Source organism: Hyperolius riggenbachi, chromosome 9, assembly GCF_040937935.1.
Source record: "Hyperolius riggenbachi isolate aHypRig1 chromosome 9, aHypRig1.pri, whole genome shotgun sequence".
NCBI classification, from domain to species: Eukaryota; Metazoa; Chordata; class Amphibia; order Anura; family Hyperoliidae; genus Hyperolius; species Hyperolius riggenbachi.
In genome coordinates this window covers 63,389,326-63,405,198 of record NC_090654.1, presented here as the reverse complement: position 1 = coordinate 63,405,198, position 15,873 = coordinate 63,389,326, and the positions used below count along the sequence as shown (strand labels likewise).

The 15,873-nt window shown below is 44.7% G+C and overlaps 1 pseudogene; it reads right to left on the bottom strand.

The window, feature by feature from the left end:
• Positions 1–3,026: 3,026 nt before the first annotated feature.
• The window catches only part of LOC137531615 (E3 ubiquitin-protein ligase TRAIP-like), a 46,136-nt pseudogene continuing 33,289 nt past the window's right edge, over positions 3,027–15,873 (bottom strand).

The window sequence follows — 15,873 nt, the reverse complement described above, 5'->3', positions numbered from 1 at the left end:
GAAATTTGTATTAGTTTCTGCTCACATTTTGGTTATGGGAATAAAAAGTATCCTATATGTTATTTCAGGTAATGTACTATGTGTGTGCCAAATTTCATACATACAGTATATTTATATGGCGCAATAACAATATTGTGCAATCTTGTTTTTTACCACTAGATGGCAATAGACATCTGGGACCAATAATACATATTGTAAATAGGAATACTGTATCTTCTGAAAATGTATTAATACACTAAGATTTACAACTGCATTTACTCATCCATATATTTATGTATTCATCCTAGCCTGATAGTTGGCTGCAAACTGAACTGGTTGTTGACTTTGGCAGCACTGACAACTCATATTAGCTTTCGTTTTTTTTTTTTTTAGAGAGAGAGTGTGAGTGAGTGAGTGTTTGTGTGTATTTACATTGTGGAGTCGAAGTTGAGGAGTCGAAGTAATTTTGGGCACCCGGAGTTGGAGTCGTTGATTTCATAAACGGAGGAGTCGGATGATTTTTGTACAAAATCCACAGCCCTGTTAAGTATTAGACTAAGGAGTCGGAAGTCGAGGAGTCTGAGTCGGGGCCATTTTAGGTACCCGGAGTCAGAGTCGTGGTTTCATAAACTGAGGAGTCGGAAGATTTTTGTACCGACTCCACAGCCCTGGTGTGTGTGTGTGTACTTGCGAACTTGTCCACAAGTTCCTGTGACACATCCCAGGATCTTCTTTGGAGGCTCTCAGTCACACCTCCTCCTATAACCAGAAATGGGAAATGTGGTTATGACTATCCAACCCTGTCCCTTAAAATAACTGCAGTTGGGAGGGTGAGTATGCATCAGTCTCACCTCCCAGCATGCACTACAGGTATTCTCCAGATGATAAAGACCAAGGCCAGATCAGGCTACATGACATCAAAAGGTAAATGTATATTCAGAGTTTGGGGGGCTGGAAATTTAAAAAAAAAAAAATCTTAGCCACCTGAAGTATGAGAGATATGGCGGCGGCCATATTTGTTTCCTTTTAAACAATACCAGTTGCCTGGCATTCCCTTGATTTTTCTGGTTCGAAGTGTCTGAATCACAAACAAGCACGTGGAAAACAGTGTCACACTTCACTCAAACATTTGATCATGCTTGTTCAGGGGCTATGGCTAAAAGTATTAAGAGGCCTAGACTATAGCAGTGGTTTCCAACCTTTTTGAAACCATGAGACATCACAAGAAACGCTCAGATCTCCGTGATACATCACATATGTATAATAGAAAATACTAATAATAACCACGCAATGAATGGAAATAGTGCATTATCCTTAATATAGTTAAAAAGAAGCCTGTTATACTGTAAAAAAAATAAAAGCAGCCTACAATCAGCGGAACAGTTAGCTGCCCCCCCCCCCCCCAATTTGGAATGATTGCACAGCAGACAATTTGCACCTCTCCCCCAAAAAACGGCTTTAGAGACTCAGTAAAGGTGGGTAGGTATCCAGGTATAGGTGCCCACAGTATAGGAAGTCAGGTGTAGGTGTCCATAGTATAAAAATCCAAGCATGGGTGATCCCAGTATAGGTAGCCAGTTATAGGTGACCCCAGTATAGGTAGCCAGTTATAGGTGACCCCAGTATAGGTAGCCAGTTATAGGTGATCCCAGTATAGGTAGCCAGCTATAGGTGACCCCAGTATAGGTAGCCAGTTATAGGTGATCCCAGTATAGGTAGCCAGCTATAGGTGCCCCCACAAGCATGTGCTGGCTCACTCACCAGCTCCATGTGTTCCCGCGCTGTCTCCTCCCCCACTTCTCCGCCTCTGCTCCGGCGGAGGCAGAGCGAGAGGCAAAAAAACATACCTGAGGCTGCCCTGACACACTGAACTATAGCTTGCTGAAAGGACTTGGCTGGAACTAAACAAGACAGTCAATCAGTTCCTCAAGTAAAACATTGTGGCGCTGCCACAATAATTGGGTGCCACCAGTAGTAAAATATTGGTAATATAAATTACAGATTTTAAATGACAAAAACAGATATTTTACTGTGCACTACCCAGCACCTATTCTAACCTCAAGCCTCTGCTCTAAGTGCATAACCCTTCCACCTAATACCTAACCCTAGCCCCACCCCTAGGTGCCTAACCCTAATGTGCCCACCTAATACGTAACCCTAGCCTCCCCTGTAAGTGCCTAAAAAGAAGGCCCCCTACCTAATGCCTCTCCCCTCTTCTGTAAGAGCCTAGAATTAAACCCCCCCCCCCCCCCCTGCCTATCCTTAATCCCCCCGGTGAGCAACACTAACCTAAAACCAGTCACCCAAACGATAGACAGTTGTAGCCGACAATGTACAACCATTAAATACTTTGTAGTAGGCGATCGACTACTACCTAGGCTAGACACCTGCCAATTGTAGTGCCCAATTGACCTGATCAATTTCCTGAGTCAGTCAGATGAAGCACCCCAGCTATTCCTGGAGCTGAACAAAGGTCTCCAGAAGCCCTTAAACATCCCCCAGTGAGCGACAGCAGGTGGTAGGTGCACACATCCCACATATACATACATTTATTGGCACAAAAATCACACACAGTGAAGGTCACCAATACACAAAACTCATAATTTCTTCCTATACAGAAAAAGCTGAAAGATAAAATTAAATATGAATTATGGTGTTGTGTTAAAAAGAACAAAAAGATATCCTGTCACTGTCCGAGAGCCACAGAAAAAGAAAGGCGAGAGCATGCATGGCTCTCATGTTGCTTGCCAGTCACAATATCACAAGTCACCACTGTACTCTGTTCATAGCGGGGAGACCTCCGGCAGTCATAGTGTAGGTGCACAGAAAATGTAGAGCGACACCTACAGGCTCCTCATTGCCAAGAATTACCACAGGGTAAAAGCTCCTTGTGAGTATCACACTCTTCACCAATACTGAGAGGGGTTAAAGGTTTCAAAAGTCACCCCCATAGAATGGAAGCAAAAGAACATAATGACATTTCAATAAAAAGACGTTTAATTCATCGTCGGCCGTAACAGCGGCCCGTGTGTCTCAGTTCTGGGAGGAGTAGAATGATTTGTCACTTCAGGAAGTCCTCCAGCCGGGGCTGGTTGAAAGTGCTGGTAGATGTAGCGGGCGGTCTGGAAACCTTCTTCCTCTTCAGCTTGGAGGTAAAGGCCGGATGTCAGACATAGAACTCTGTGGAGGGGAGTTATGGAAAGCAAAGTGTGCAAATACAAGCTGTACATACAGCATCTGAAATGTGACCCGGGGGGGGGGGGGGGGGGGGGGGAGGCAATTCTCCAGCACAGATGGTTAGGATGGTAAATGAGATGCAAATAATCCCAAATTGCATGCAAATGTTATGATGCTGTGAGCTCCTAGGCCAAACGAAAAGCGACAGGAAGTGTTCTTGAGTGGGTCAATTCTAAGCAGGTACACGTTACATTACATTTGTAGGTAGGCCAAAATTAACCTCTTTGGGACTAAAAATTCCAGAGGCGCATAAAGTAGTGACAATGTGTGAGTGTCTCTTACACAGTTATCTGCGTTTCGCAGGTCTGTCACCTGCTTCCTCAGGCAAAACTACAGGAAGAGTCTGTAGCCTACAAAAAAATACCTCCTTTTACTAGGCAATCCTGTTCAACAATAAGGTCATAGCTGAAACACTGCATTGACGCGACAGAATGATCAATTAATACTCCCGAAATCCCCGGGGGCAAAATTTGGTAGAGGCAGAAGTTTGTGCAGTAGCTCTGCTTGCAGTCATGTCAATCTCCGCCTCCTCCCGCCCATCTCAGTCTTCTTTCACTGAGAGGGGCAGGGAGAGGCGGAAATCCGCAGAGATTGACTGGAGAACTGGAGGCAGAGCTACAGCGCAAAGCCATGCCTCTCCCGGGCAGCAAAACCCACAACCTCCAGTGATGGAGGCTGCCTGCGCTGGGGACACATACCTATCCGGGGACAACCTTGCCTGACTATCTATACAGGGAATACCTATCTCTGGCTATCTAAACCAGAGGGACCTGAGCCAGGCAAATGGCTCTGGTCCGAAGGGGGATAAATTGGCCGGTCCCAAGTGGTTAGTGAGCATGGCCATTGACCATCTCTAGAGATGATTCATGAGATGCTAGTTTTTCAGAGTTCATGCAAAATGATGCTGCAATTTATATACAGGTTAAAATTGTACCGATGAAAATAGTCCGCCATTGCATTCAGCATACATAAATTGCAACCAGATTTGCATCAACTTGATAAAATTTGCATTTTTATGGCTCATCTCTATTCTAGCGAGAAAAGGAGTTACAGATTGCCCAGCAAGCTCATGGTGAACCAGAACTCCCAGAAGTTTGTGAAGGGCTGAAAGAGACCAAAAAGCCTCCTTACTAAATACTAAGCAAAACAGAAGTTTGCCTTCTTAAAACAGAAGGTATTTGCGATTATTCAGGTTGAAGTGAGTTATGAGACCTCCCACAATGCATCACTGCTGAATATGCAAATCATCTTTGTTGTCTCGGATAGCTGACTACGCCTCCATGACCGCAGAAATGCAACGATGTGTCAGCTTGTTAATATTACAGAGCCAAACTAATCCAACATGCATACAGACTGCTTCGGACTGGTTGATCATCAGTGCATGGCATGGATTATATGTCTTTATGGGGTAGGACATTAAACACCTAGAGAGTTACAGATTGCTCAGCAATATAAAGGATACAGGCTGAATAAACTTTGTTCGCCACCTAAACCATCAAATCCAGTTCTCACCTGGAAAAAGAAAAAAACAAACAAACATGGAATTAGTGATAATACCCCAATTTTTTTAAGAAACAGATGCTCCCCCCTTCATTAAAGAGAGCCCAAAAAAAAAGTAGGCTAAGGGGGGCAGAGCGGGTCAGGTAGCAGCAAAAGCTGCAGCTATCCACAGCTCCTGTGGGCTGCAATGGCCCACTTTCACTTTCGTGACCTCTGGATCATGACGCTGGAATGAGAGACCGTCTCTCCTTCACAGCGTGGCAGGGAGGCGGGGGAGTGGCAGGGGCGCAGCCAGGGAGAGAACTGTGAAACCCTGTAGGAACACCCCTGGCGGACCTGTTGAACAGGGATTCCCTCTCCCCTGTGTCTACTTCCAAGACGGCGACAAGTAATGTCAGCGTTTTGGGGCGGATGGGTTGCTCTGACTGAAGTCAGACTGGATTAGCTGCATGCTTGTTTCGGGTGTGAGATTCAGCCACTACTGCAGCCAAATAGACCAGCAGGGCTGCCAGGCAACTGGTATTGTTTAAGAAGAAACATCCATATCCCCTTTTAGTTAAAGAGAATCCGAGGTGGGAATTACTAATACTATTGGGGCACAGAGGCTGGTTGCGCACACTAAGACCAGCCTCTGTTGCCCCATCGTGTGCCTCCATGTCCCCCCTGCTCGCCGCTATAGACCCCGCAGTGCTGGCGACACGCAGCGTGTCGCCAGCACAATGTTTACCTTAGCGCTGTCAGTCAGCGCCGCTCCCCCGCCCGCGTCACTTCCCTCCTATCAGCGGGAGGGAAGGGACACGGGCGGGTGCGCCGATGCGGAAGAGGCGGAGGAGCGGCGCTGACAGACAGCTCTAAGGTAAACATTGTGCTGGCAACACGCTGCGTGTCGCCAGCACTGCGTGGTCTATAGCGGCGAGCAGGGGGGACATGGAGGCACACAATGGGGCAACAGAGGCTGGTCTTAGTGTGCGCAACCAGCCTCTGTGCCCCAATAGTATTAGTAATTCCCACCTCGGGTTCTCTTTAAGGATCCCTTTAAGCAGGGACAAGTGCAGTGTAGTGTTAAGTACAGGTGGTCCAGAACCAGATAAAGTACCCCTGAGCCGAGGTCTCACAATACAATTTCAGCATACAGGTATGTGTCCTGAACTGACAGTACCCTCCCGAAGCCAACCCCCCCCCCCCCCCCCCCGCAGTCTGTTGACACCCCGTTCTGCCCATAACACACCCCTTTCTGATGCATTACACACCCCTTTTATGCTCCTGTGACCTCTCCTCTTCAGCATGTGCCCCCCCACACAATCGGCACATTAAAGGAGTCATCAGGCAAATCCCGGCTCTACTTACTCAGGGCTTCCCCAAGCCTCTTGCAGCTGACATGTCCCACGCTGCAGCTCTGCGCTCAGCTGTCGGCCCGGGGTCCCCGCTGGTGCAGAGCCCGACCTCTAGTGCGCCTGTGCGAGCACCGCTGTCAATCAAGTTAATGTTTGCAGGCAGGCACAGTACACCGTGGACTTGATTGACAGCAGCGCTCATGCAGGTGTAGTAGAGACGACCTCTCCCGGGGCGGCAGCTGAGCGCGGAGCTGCGGCGTGGGACATGTCAGCTGCAAGGGACTGGAGGAAGCCTCCAGTAAGTAGAGTGGGGGAATATTTTGTTTGCCTGATGACTCCTTTAAGTACTCGACTGGCTCCTCCCTTGAATATGAGCGAAAAGGAAGAGGCAGTTTAAATCCTTAGTAAAGCAGAGAAGCTGTGCACAGGATACACTATGTCAGCTCACTGGAGTGCTCTAAGTCCAAAACAAGTTCATGAAAGTCTGCACAAAAGAGCAAGTGGCTGGGCAGATCCAGTGTAATACGCCAATTTTCTTTTTCTGACAAACAGCGGACAATCGGGACACCAAAGGACAAAGAAAATGTGCGGTTTGAATCTACGGAAGGCAAGTATTCGTTGTAGTTGTTTGGTCGTTTTTATTTTTTCAATTCAGGAGTACTTTACGCCCTGCTCACATTGAATCTCCATCCACTTCTTATCCATGTTCCCCAACTTAACCAGTGCTGTGTATTGACCCAGTTTTCAAAAACTGACAAGAATATATTTCCATTAAATATTTCCATTGGCTCAATATTAAAGTGGACCTGAACTCTTGCACAAGGAAAACAGAGAATTGCACCCTGTATGTATTTAGCGAGTTTAGCCTGATTCCCCCTCATCTGTGACTAATCACAAGTTGTAATTTGATCTCTCCCCTGTGTCACCTGACTGCCATGGCAGACAGGCTCTTTTGAAAGCACAGGATGTTAATATGTCTGCTTCCATGAAAGCAGTAAGTAGAAACACTGCAGATTTATTGCAGGATTTATATCAGCTGTAACAAATGTTTTTCTTTAAAGGTTATTATGCTGTTGCATATCTTTTATAGCAGAGATGAGGTTCTGAGTTCAGGTCCGCTTTAAAGCGAATACCTTTGGTGACGAACGATCTTTCGATCACCCTTGCCTCTCCAGCAAACATGTCTAAACTGCTAGAAAATTACTATTGCTTGCAGATACCTCACTAATCACTATTTACTGATTGAATTGCTAAATCAATTGTTTTAAAGAGACACTGAAGCGGAAAAAAAATTATGATATTATGATTTGTATGTGTAGTACAGCTAAGAAATAAAACATTAAGATCAGACACATCAGTCTAATTGTTTCCAGTACAGGAAGAGTTAAAAAACTCCAGTTATCTCTATGCAAAAAAGCCATTAATCTCTACGACTTTCTAAGTCGTGGAGAGGGCTGTTTTCTGACTTTTATTATCTCAACTGTTCCTGAACTATTTACTTTTTCTCTGCCAGAGGAGAGGTCATTAGTTCACAGACTGCTCTGAATCATTTTGAATGCTGAGTGTTGTGTAATATGCACATATTATAGAATGATGCAATGTTAGAAAAAACACTATATAGCTGAAAATAACAATATGAGAATATTTTCTTTGCTGCTAATCTTCTAATAATTATTCATAGTACACAACCAATTCACTATATCATATTTTTTTTCGCTTCAGTGTCTCTTTAAATGTTGTAGCACCTGTTTTGTTTTGTTTTTTTAGCCCTTGTATGATGTATTAATATGTTATACTAAATTTTTTCTTTTTGAAATCACAATAAAAAGTAATCATAATAATAATAATAAATGTAGCATGTATAACCAGCTGTAGTGATTTGGGATCTGGTGATGGGGGTGGAGTGGGCGGAGAGATCAGCATAAAACGCAGCAGATTACAAGGAGATACTCACTACCCCAGTGTTGTGATGAGCTGATAACATGCTTCCGATGGGCTTCTTGCGCAGGAGCGAGTTCTTTATAAATGATGGCAAGACCGGATCATCTTCCTCATATGTCTGGCAACACATGACAGATAAAGAGAAAGTCAAATAGACAACATAGCGGTACTACAGCTGTACTAAACACAACACAAGAAATCCTGTCTGAAGGAAAAGGGTTGAGGTCGGGGCTCTTTTTTTAGCCTTCTCTGGCAGTAAAAGGCAGCCATGTATCACTAGCTCTTCTTGAAATTCAGATAAAATTAAGTTTAAAACTTCTCAGCCAAACATCCATTCTATCTGATTTCTTGGTGAGAAGTGATTAAAATGCTCCCTGGATTTAAAGCAATTTTTCTTAGCGCCTCACCAGTACTTGGACAATGTGAATGGCTCTCCCTGTGTGACCTATGCAATTAGGTGCCCACTGCGACTCCCAGTGTCTCTGGCTCCCATGATCCTCTGCACACAATCACACCGTACATTACTCTGCATGTACTGGCACTGATGTACACACAGGCTACATTTGAGCTGTTGCACATGCAATACCACACCGCTTAATTGCCTACAAGCACATTTCATACTTCAGGACCACCTCTAGTTAAAACTACGCTGCATTTGTGGCTGCTTGTGCGGCGTAGATTTAATGCTGGTTGCTCCCATGCACGGGATGCAATACCGCATCTCAACTGAGTTCCATACATCCGTCAGTTTTCATTGGCTCCTGACCCCCTAATCACTGTAAGCCAATCACAATGATCAGGAAGTAGAGAATTATAAAAAGGCTTTTAAAGTAGTTAAAGAGGAAGCATAGTGATAAATAGTAGAATGTAGTAAATTATTCAGGATACACAATTTTACATTATTTATCCTGGTTTTAAGATCAGAAATACTTCCTCTATGTATTAGGGCTCATTTCCACTATGCGTTTTTCACATGCAAATTCGCATAGCAATACAAGTGAATGGGACTGTTTCCACTTGTCAGGATTCCTTTGCGATTTTCTGTGCAGAAAAAATTCGCATGGCAGAGCCATCAGAATTTGCATACCGCATACCGCTATGCGAATCGCATACAATGTATTTTATAGGAAATTCGCATGAGGTTTGGGTATGCGAATTTTCATGCGAATTCGCATAGAAACAATGGAAAAGCACACCAGCACTGCCATGGTTAAATTCGCATACATAGTCATCCATGCGAATTCGCATAAAAATTTGCATAGACCCGCATGCGAAATTTGCATCCGCATGCGAATTTTTATCGCGGCGATTCACACCGCACAAGTGGAAATGCAGCCTTACTGTATAGTGTATGAAATCCCACCCTCCCAGTGATGCTTAGTCTAGGCTGTTTAGTTATGCGTAATTATCCCCCTCAGAGCATTCTGGGAGGCCAGGAATTATTTGTACTAGCTTTCGGAAAACAGAGTATACAAACATTCCACAGAGCTGCACCTGACAGGAATAAAGAGGTCACCACTTGTGATAAATTTCAAAATGTGGCGCTACGTGATTCGGAGGCAGCAGCAATAATCGGGATTTTTCAACAGAGCTGACAAAACAAAAAGATTACATTTCTAAACTTATGGGAAACTCAACTCACCTTTAACCCTTTGGATTCCAGTAATGTGTTCTTAGCCGGACTTTTCACAGGGGAACTGTGAGCACAATTTATAAAAAAGAAAGAAGATGAAGAAACAGCATCAGACACAGATAAAGACCTGTTAGACAGACCATCATTACTTACACGCTCAGATCAAGCTTCAATCTCTTAAAGGGAGGCAAGTTTGGTTCAGGTGTGTCAATATCAAAGGTGATGTCCAGATTAACATCATTACCCATCATTGGCGGGCGGAGTTTTGGTCTTTCCACACCAAGAGGGGCTGGGCTAATCTGGAAAAAAAAATGAAAAGATGTATCAGAAATCAACTCATTCATGAATACACAACCAAACTGCGACACGGAGTATTATGTCGTAATGTAATGAATTCCTTATATGGAGGGATCAAGCATCATGGGAACAAACCTCTCAAATATAAGGCGGCTGATGGCTTCATTTGTTGCATTTGGAGTGCTCAGAGTCTTCTGCAAGAATTCCACTTTCTTCTTCAGACTCTGAAAAACAAAGTGTGTTACTGATTATAAAAGAACAAACTAGGTTTAGAGCAACAACTGTGCCAGTTCAGAACTAAATGTGAGTTTATCCACAACAGCACATCGAGAACAGCTGTACAGCACTTTCACAGACTGATGGCCTCTGTCCTGTAGGTACTGTACAGCACTTTCACAGACTGATGGCCTCATTTCTCTGTTTTTGGCCATTATAGTTTTAAAATAAACTGTTCTACTGTGGATAAAAGCCACACATTTTATTTGCCCATTTGTCCCGGTTATTGCAATGTTTAACCACTTCCCCACCAAAGGCGTAGATACACGTACCGCCCCTACCGCTGCTGTCCGCGCTCCCGCACGCTGCCGCCGCCCGCTCGGAGAACAATGAACGGGAAAAACCATTCCCGTTCGTTGATCTTAGCCCCCCAGCAATGATCGGCTACTTCTATGAGAAGCAGCGCGATCATTGTAAAGAAAAAAATATATAAATAAAATTTAAAAAAAATAAGTTTCCCAGCCTCCCTGAACGTCCTTGTAAGCGTACTTCCTACGCTTACAGGTCGCATGCACAAAAAAATTACTTATCTTGTGGCCAAATAATAAAACTACATCCAAAAACATTTTTCATATATAAATACCTAGTTTTACATTATACATTAACTCATTACCTCCCACACTCCCCAATTTTTTTTTTTTGTAATAAAAAAAAAAAATTACAATTAAAAAAAAAAAATACATAGTTACCTCAAGGATTGAACTCTTTAAATATTTATGTCAAGAGGGTATAACACTGTTACTTTATAAACTATGGGCTTGTAATTAGGGATGGACGCAAAACTGAAAAAAATGCACCTTTATTTCCAAATAAAATATTGGCGCCAAACATTGTGATAGGGACATAATTTAAACGGTGTAATAACCGGGACAAATGGGCAAATAAAGGTCATGGATTTTAATTACAGTAGCATGCATTATTTAAAAACTATAATGGCCGAAAACATAAAATAATTCTTGGCATAATGTCCCACCTAAAGAAATCCTAATTGGTGGCGAAAAAAAACCAAGATAGTTCATTTCATTGCGATAAGTAATGATAAAGTTATACAAGAATGAATGGAAGGAGCGCTGAAAGGTGAAAATTGCTCTGGTGCTCAAGTGGTTAAATTACTGTATATCCCTACTACAATGTATGGCGACTATATTTTATTTGGAAATAAAGTTGCATTTTTCAGTTTTACATCCATCACAATTCACAAGCCCAAAATGTAATAATAACATACCTTCTTGACATACATATTAAAAATATTATTATTTGGCCAAAAGATGTACGCTTATAGGAAATAATGCGCGAGGACAAGAAGTATACTTAATAGGAAGTAATGCGTAGCTGTGTTACTCGGAAGTGACGCAGGCATTTCATTGATGCCTGCGATCAGAGGCCTAGAGGGGAGATGAATGAATGGGAACAAATGTTCCCATTCATTGATCTAAGGATCGGCAGCGGGAGCAGTGGAACGAGAGAGCAGAAGGCAGCGCAGTGGCACCAATAGAGACTGGTCACTGTATTTGACATGCGCGGACGGTGACGTCAGCAGGAGCGAGGAATCGGCTGTATATGCGCAGTGGTTTGCGACATTTAGGTCCCAAATTCTGGAGGTGAACTGGAGGCGGGGACAGGAGCATTGGTGACTGACTGCGCAGGCACAGGACGTCTGCGGGGGACCATTAGAAGCCCCAGGTAAGTTCAACTATTTTTCCCCCCTACTGTAAGGGGGTTACATTACTTTAAGGTGGCCCCACACTACACAATTTTTGAAATATCTTTCCAATTCAAGAATTACAATACATTTTTTGACTAACATTTCAAAAATATGACCAATGTACCACACGTTCAATCTTTCCCCAATTATGGAAAAAAAATAATAATTAAAACTGAGAAAACTGCCTAGGTGTACATAGTAATACATTGACAATCTACCACACACCATTCAATTTTCATAAAAAAAAAAAAAAATCGATCAGAAAAATCCACCACGTCTGATCAATTTATCGAATAAAAAACAGGAAGTCCGATTGAATTTCTTGCTCGATAAAGGCTTTTGATTTTTTAGGAAATCCATAAAATGGATGATTTTATGGTATCATGTGCGTCCGCCTTTACATACGGTGTTATCAGACACCAGGGGGCAGCACTGGTCCTCACCATTATTTCCTTGTCAGCGTTGTGCAGCTCCTTCTGGGAGGCGTTCAGCTCTTCTCTCACCTTCTGCAGTTCCAGCTCAGTTTTCTGGGCCTGGGAATGAAAGTGAAATGTTTAGATCGCATGAACAGAGTATGAATACAACTAAAGTTAATTCTTGTATTACAAAGTCCAGAAAGTGGACACACTGGGGTAACAGCGGGAGGGGGTGAAAATATCAGGTCTGCTGTTAAATCTTCCACCCTCAGTGAGCTATTGGGCCTTAGAAAACCCTCGCTAGTAACAGAGGGCAAGGATGCCAAGTTGTTAATGCTAAAAATTATGGAGTACCTGTCTACTCACTTTAGCATCACTTTAAGAGCCCATTCCCACTTGAGCGTTTTGCCGGCGATTTCAGCAAAACGCTCAAACGCTAGTGCTTTTCAAAGCGCTAGTGTAATAAAAGTCTCTGGGCCTGTTCTTACTTGGGCAATTTGCGCTAATCGCCACAAAGCGGCCAAAACCACGAAACGCGAACGCGTAGCCTGCACCATTTTCAGTCGATTTGCATTTCAGTGCTATAGAAGCGCTAATTGCGATCGCGGAAAAACTGCCGCAGTGTTCAGCGATTTTTCCGTGTGAAATTGCGGAAAAATCACTCCTGCAAAACGCCGGCAAAAATCGCTGCCGTTTTGCAAACTCAAGTGTGATTGAGCCCTAAAGGACATAAACAGCAGAAGTCTGTATCCCAAGCTGCAATAGTGCTAATAGCTGTCTGCATTACTTTGAGCATGCAGTTTGTGAATTCGAAAATGGTCGCTTCCAGCAGATGGGAAGTAAGGGCCAGTTCACACGGGCGCTAAACGACAGCTATAGAGCTCGTTACTTAAGCACTGCCCATTCAAATGAATGTGCAAATGTCACGCTCGATCACGATTTTCCCATTGTCCCGTTTATTCATCAGTCAGTCAGCCAGCCTCCCAACATATTTGCACATTATTATGGCAGTTAGACTGAACAACTGCTGTTCAGTTTGAAAATAAAGGAAATCCTAAGGATCCCCCCATGAGGAGATGGACAAGTCCAAACCCTGTCAGCATTTTCCTAATTACTGTAAGTGACAGCGACAAAAGGTGAAAAGTAATTTAAAGTGCCTGCAGAAATGCATATATTACACATATGTATAACAAGCATTTTACATGTTTAACTTTTTTTGCGATCGTGGTCCTTTAAAGAGAATCTGTATTGTTAAAATCGCACAAAAGTAAACATACCAGTGCGTTAGGGGACATCTCCTCTTACCCTCTGTCACAATTTCGCCGCTCCCCGCTGCATTAAAAGTGGTTAAAAACAGTTTTAAAAAGTTTGTTTATAAACAAACAAAATGGCCACCAAAACAGGAAGTAGGTTGATGTACAGTATGTCCACACATAGAAAATAAATCCATACACAAGCAGGCTGTATGCAGCATTCCTTCTGAATCTCAAGAGATCATTTGTGTGTTTCTTTCCCCCTGCATCTCTCATGCACTGAAGTTTCAGGCTGCTCGTTTCATCCTGCAAACAGCTTTGCCCTTGTCTGTAAGTCCTCAGTATGTGAAAGCCCAGCCAGCTCAGAGGACGATTTATCCAGCTTGTAAAAGATAAGATAGAAGCTGCCCTAATCTAAATAATACACAGGCAGTGTGCATAGAGGGGCCTGGAAGGGGGAGTTCATAGCAGAACCACAACACTGAAGAACTTGGCAGCCTTCCAGACACGGGCCGACAAGTCTGACAGGGGAAAGATACATTGATTTATTACAGATACTGTTATAGTAGAAAGTGCTGCAGTAAGCCAGAACACATTAGAATAGCTTTTGGAACTTGTAGGATGATAAAAAACAGGTTGCAATTTTTGTTACGGAGTCTCTTTAACCACTTGCCGACCGCCCACAGCCCATGGGCGGCGGCAAAGTGGACGCCTAAAGGACCGCAATACGCCTTCAGGCGGCGCGTCCTTTAGGCATGCCGGGGGAGCGATCGCGTCATTGATGACGCGCGCTTCCCCCGGCAACTGGCTCCGCCCACCCGCCGTAACATCCCGCCGGCCATACGGAAGCGCCGGCGGGATGTTAACCCCGCGATCGCCGCTACAAAGTGTATAATACACTTTGTAATGTATACAAAGTGTATTATACAGGCTGCCTCCTGCCCTGGTGGTCCCAGTGTCCGAGGGACCACCAGGGCAGGCTGCAGCCACCCTAGTCTGCACCCAAACACACTGATCTGCCCCCCCCCCGCCCACTGATCGCCCACAGCACCCCTCAGACCCCCCCCTGCCCACCCCCCAGACCCCTGTTTGCACCCAATCACCCCCCTAATAACCCATCAATCACTCCCTGTCACTATCTGTCAACGCTATTTTTTTTATCCCCCCCCCCTGCCCCCTGCCCCCTCCTGATCACCCCCCCACCCCTCAGATTCTCCCCAGACCCCCCCCCCCCCCCCCCCTGTGTACTGTATGCATCTATCTTCCCTGATAACCTGTCAATCACCCGTCAATCACCCATCAATCACCCCCTGTCACTGCCACCCAACAATCAGCCCCTAACCTGCCCCTTGCGGGCAATCTGATCACCCACCCACACCAATAGATTGCCCGCAGATCCGACATCAGATCACCTCCCAAATCCATTGTTTACATCTATTCTCTCCTCTAAACACCCACTAATTACCCATCAATCACCCCCTATCACCACCTGTCACTTTTACCTATCAGATCAGACCCTAATCTGCCCCTTGCGGGCACCCAATCACCCGCCAACACGCTCAGATTGCCCTCTGACCCCCCCTTATCAATTCGCCAGTGCATTAATTACATCTGTTCTTCCCTGTAATAACCCACTGATCACCTGTCAATCACCTGCCAATCACCTATCACCCATCAATCACCCCCTGTCACTGCCACCCATCAATCAGCCCCTAACCTGCCCCTTGCGGGCAATCTGATCACCCACCCACACCATTAGATCGCCCGCAAACCCGCCGTCAGATTACCTCCCAAATGTATTGTTTACATCTGTTATCTTCTCTAAACACCCACTAATTACCCATCAATCACCCATCAATCACCCCCTATCACCACCTGTCACTGTTACCTATCAGATCAGACCCTAAGCTGCCCCTTGCGGGCACCCAATCACCCGCCCACACGCTCAGATTGCCCTCAGACCCCCCCCCCTTATCAATTCACCAGTGCATTAATTACATCTGTCCTTCCCTGTAATAACCCACTGATCACCTGTCAATCACCTATCAATCACCCCCTGTCACTGCCACCCAACAATCAGCCCCTAACCTGCCCCTTGCGGGCAAACTGATCACCCACCCACACCAATAGATCGCCCGCAGATCCGACATCAGATCACCACCCAAGCGCAGTGTTTCCATCTATTCTCTCCTCTAAACACCCACTAATTACCCATCAATCACCCCCTATCACCACCTGTCACTGTTACCCATCAGATCAGACCCTAATCTGCTCCTTGCCCTTGCGGGCACCCAATCACCCG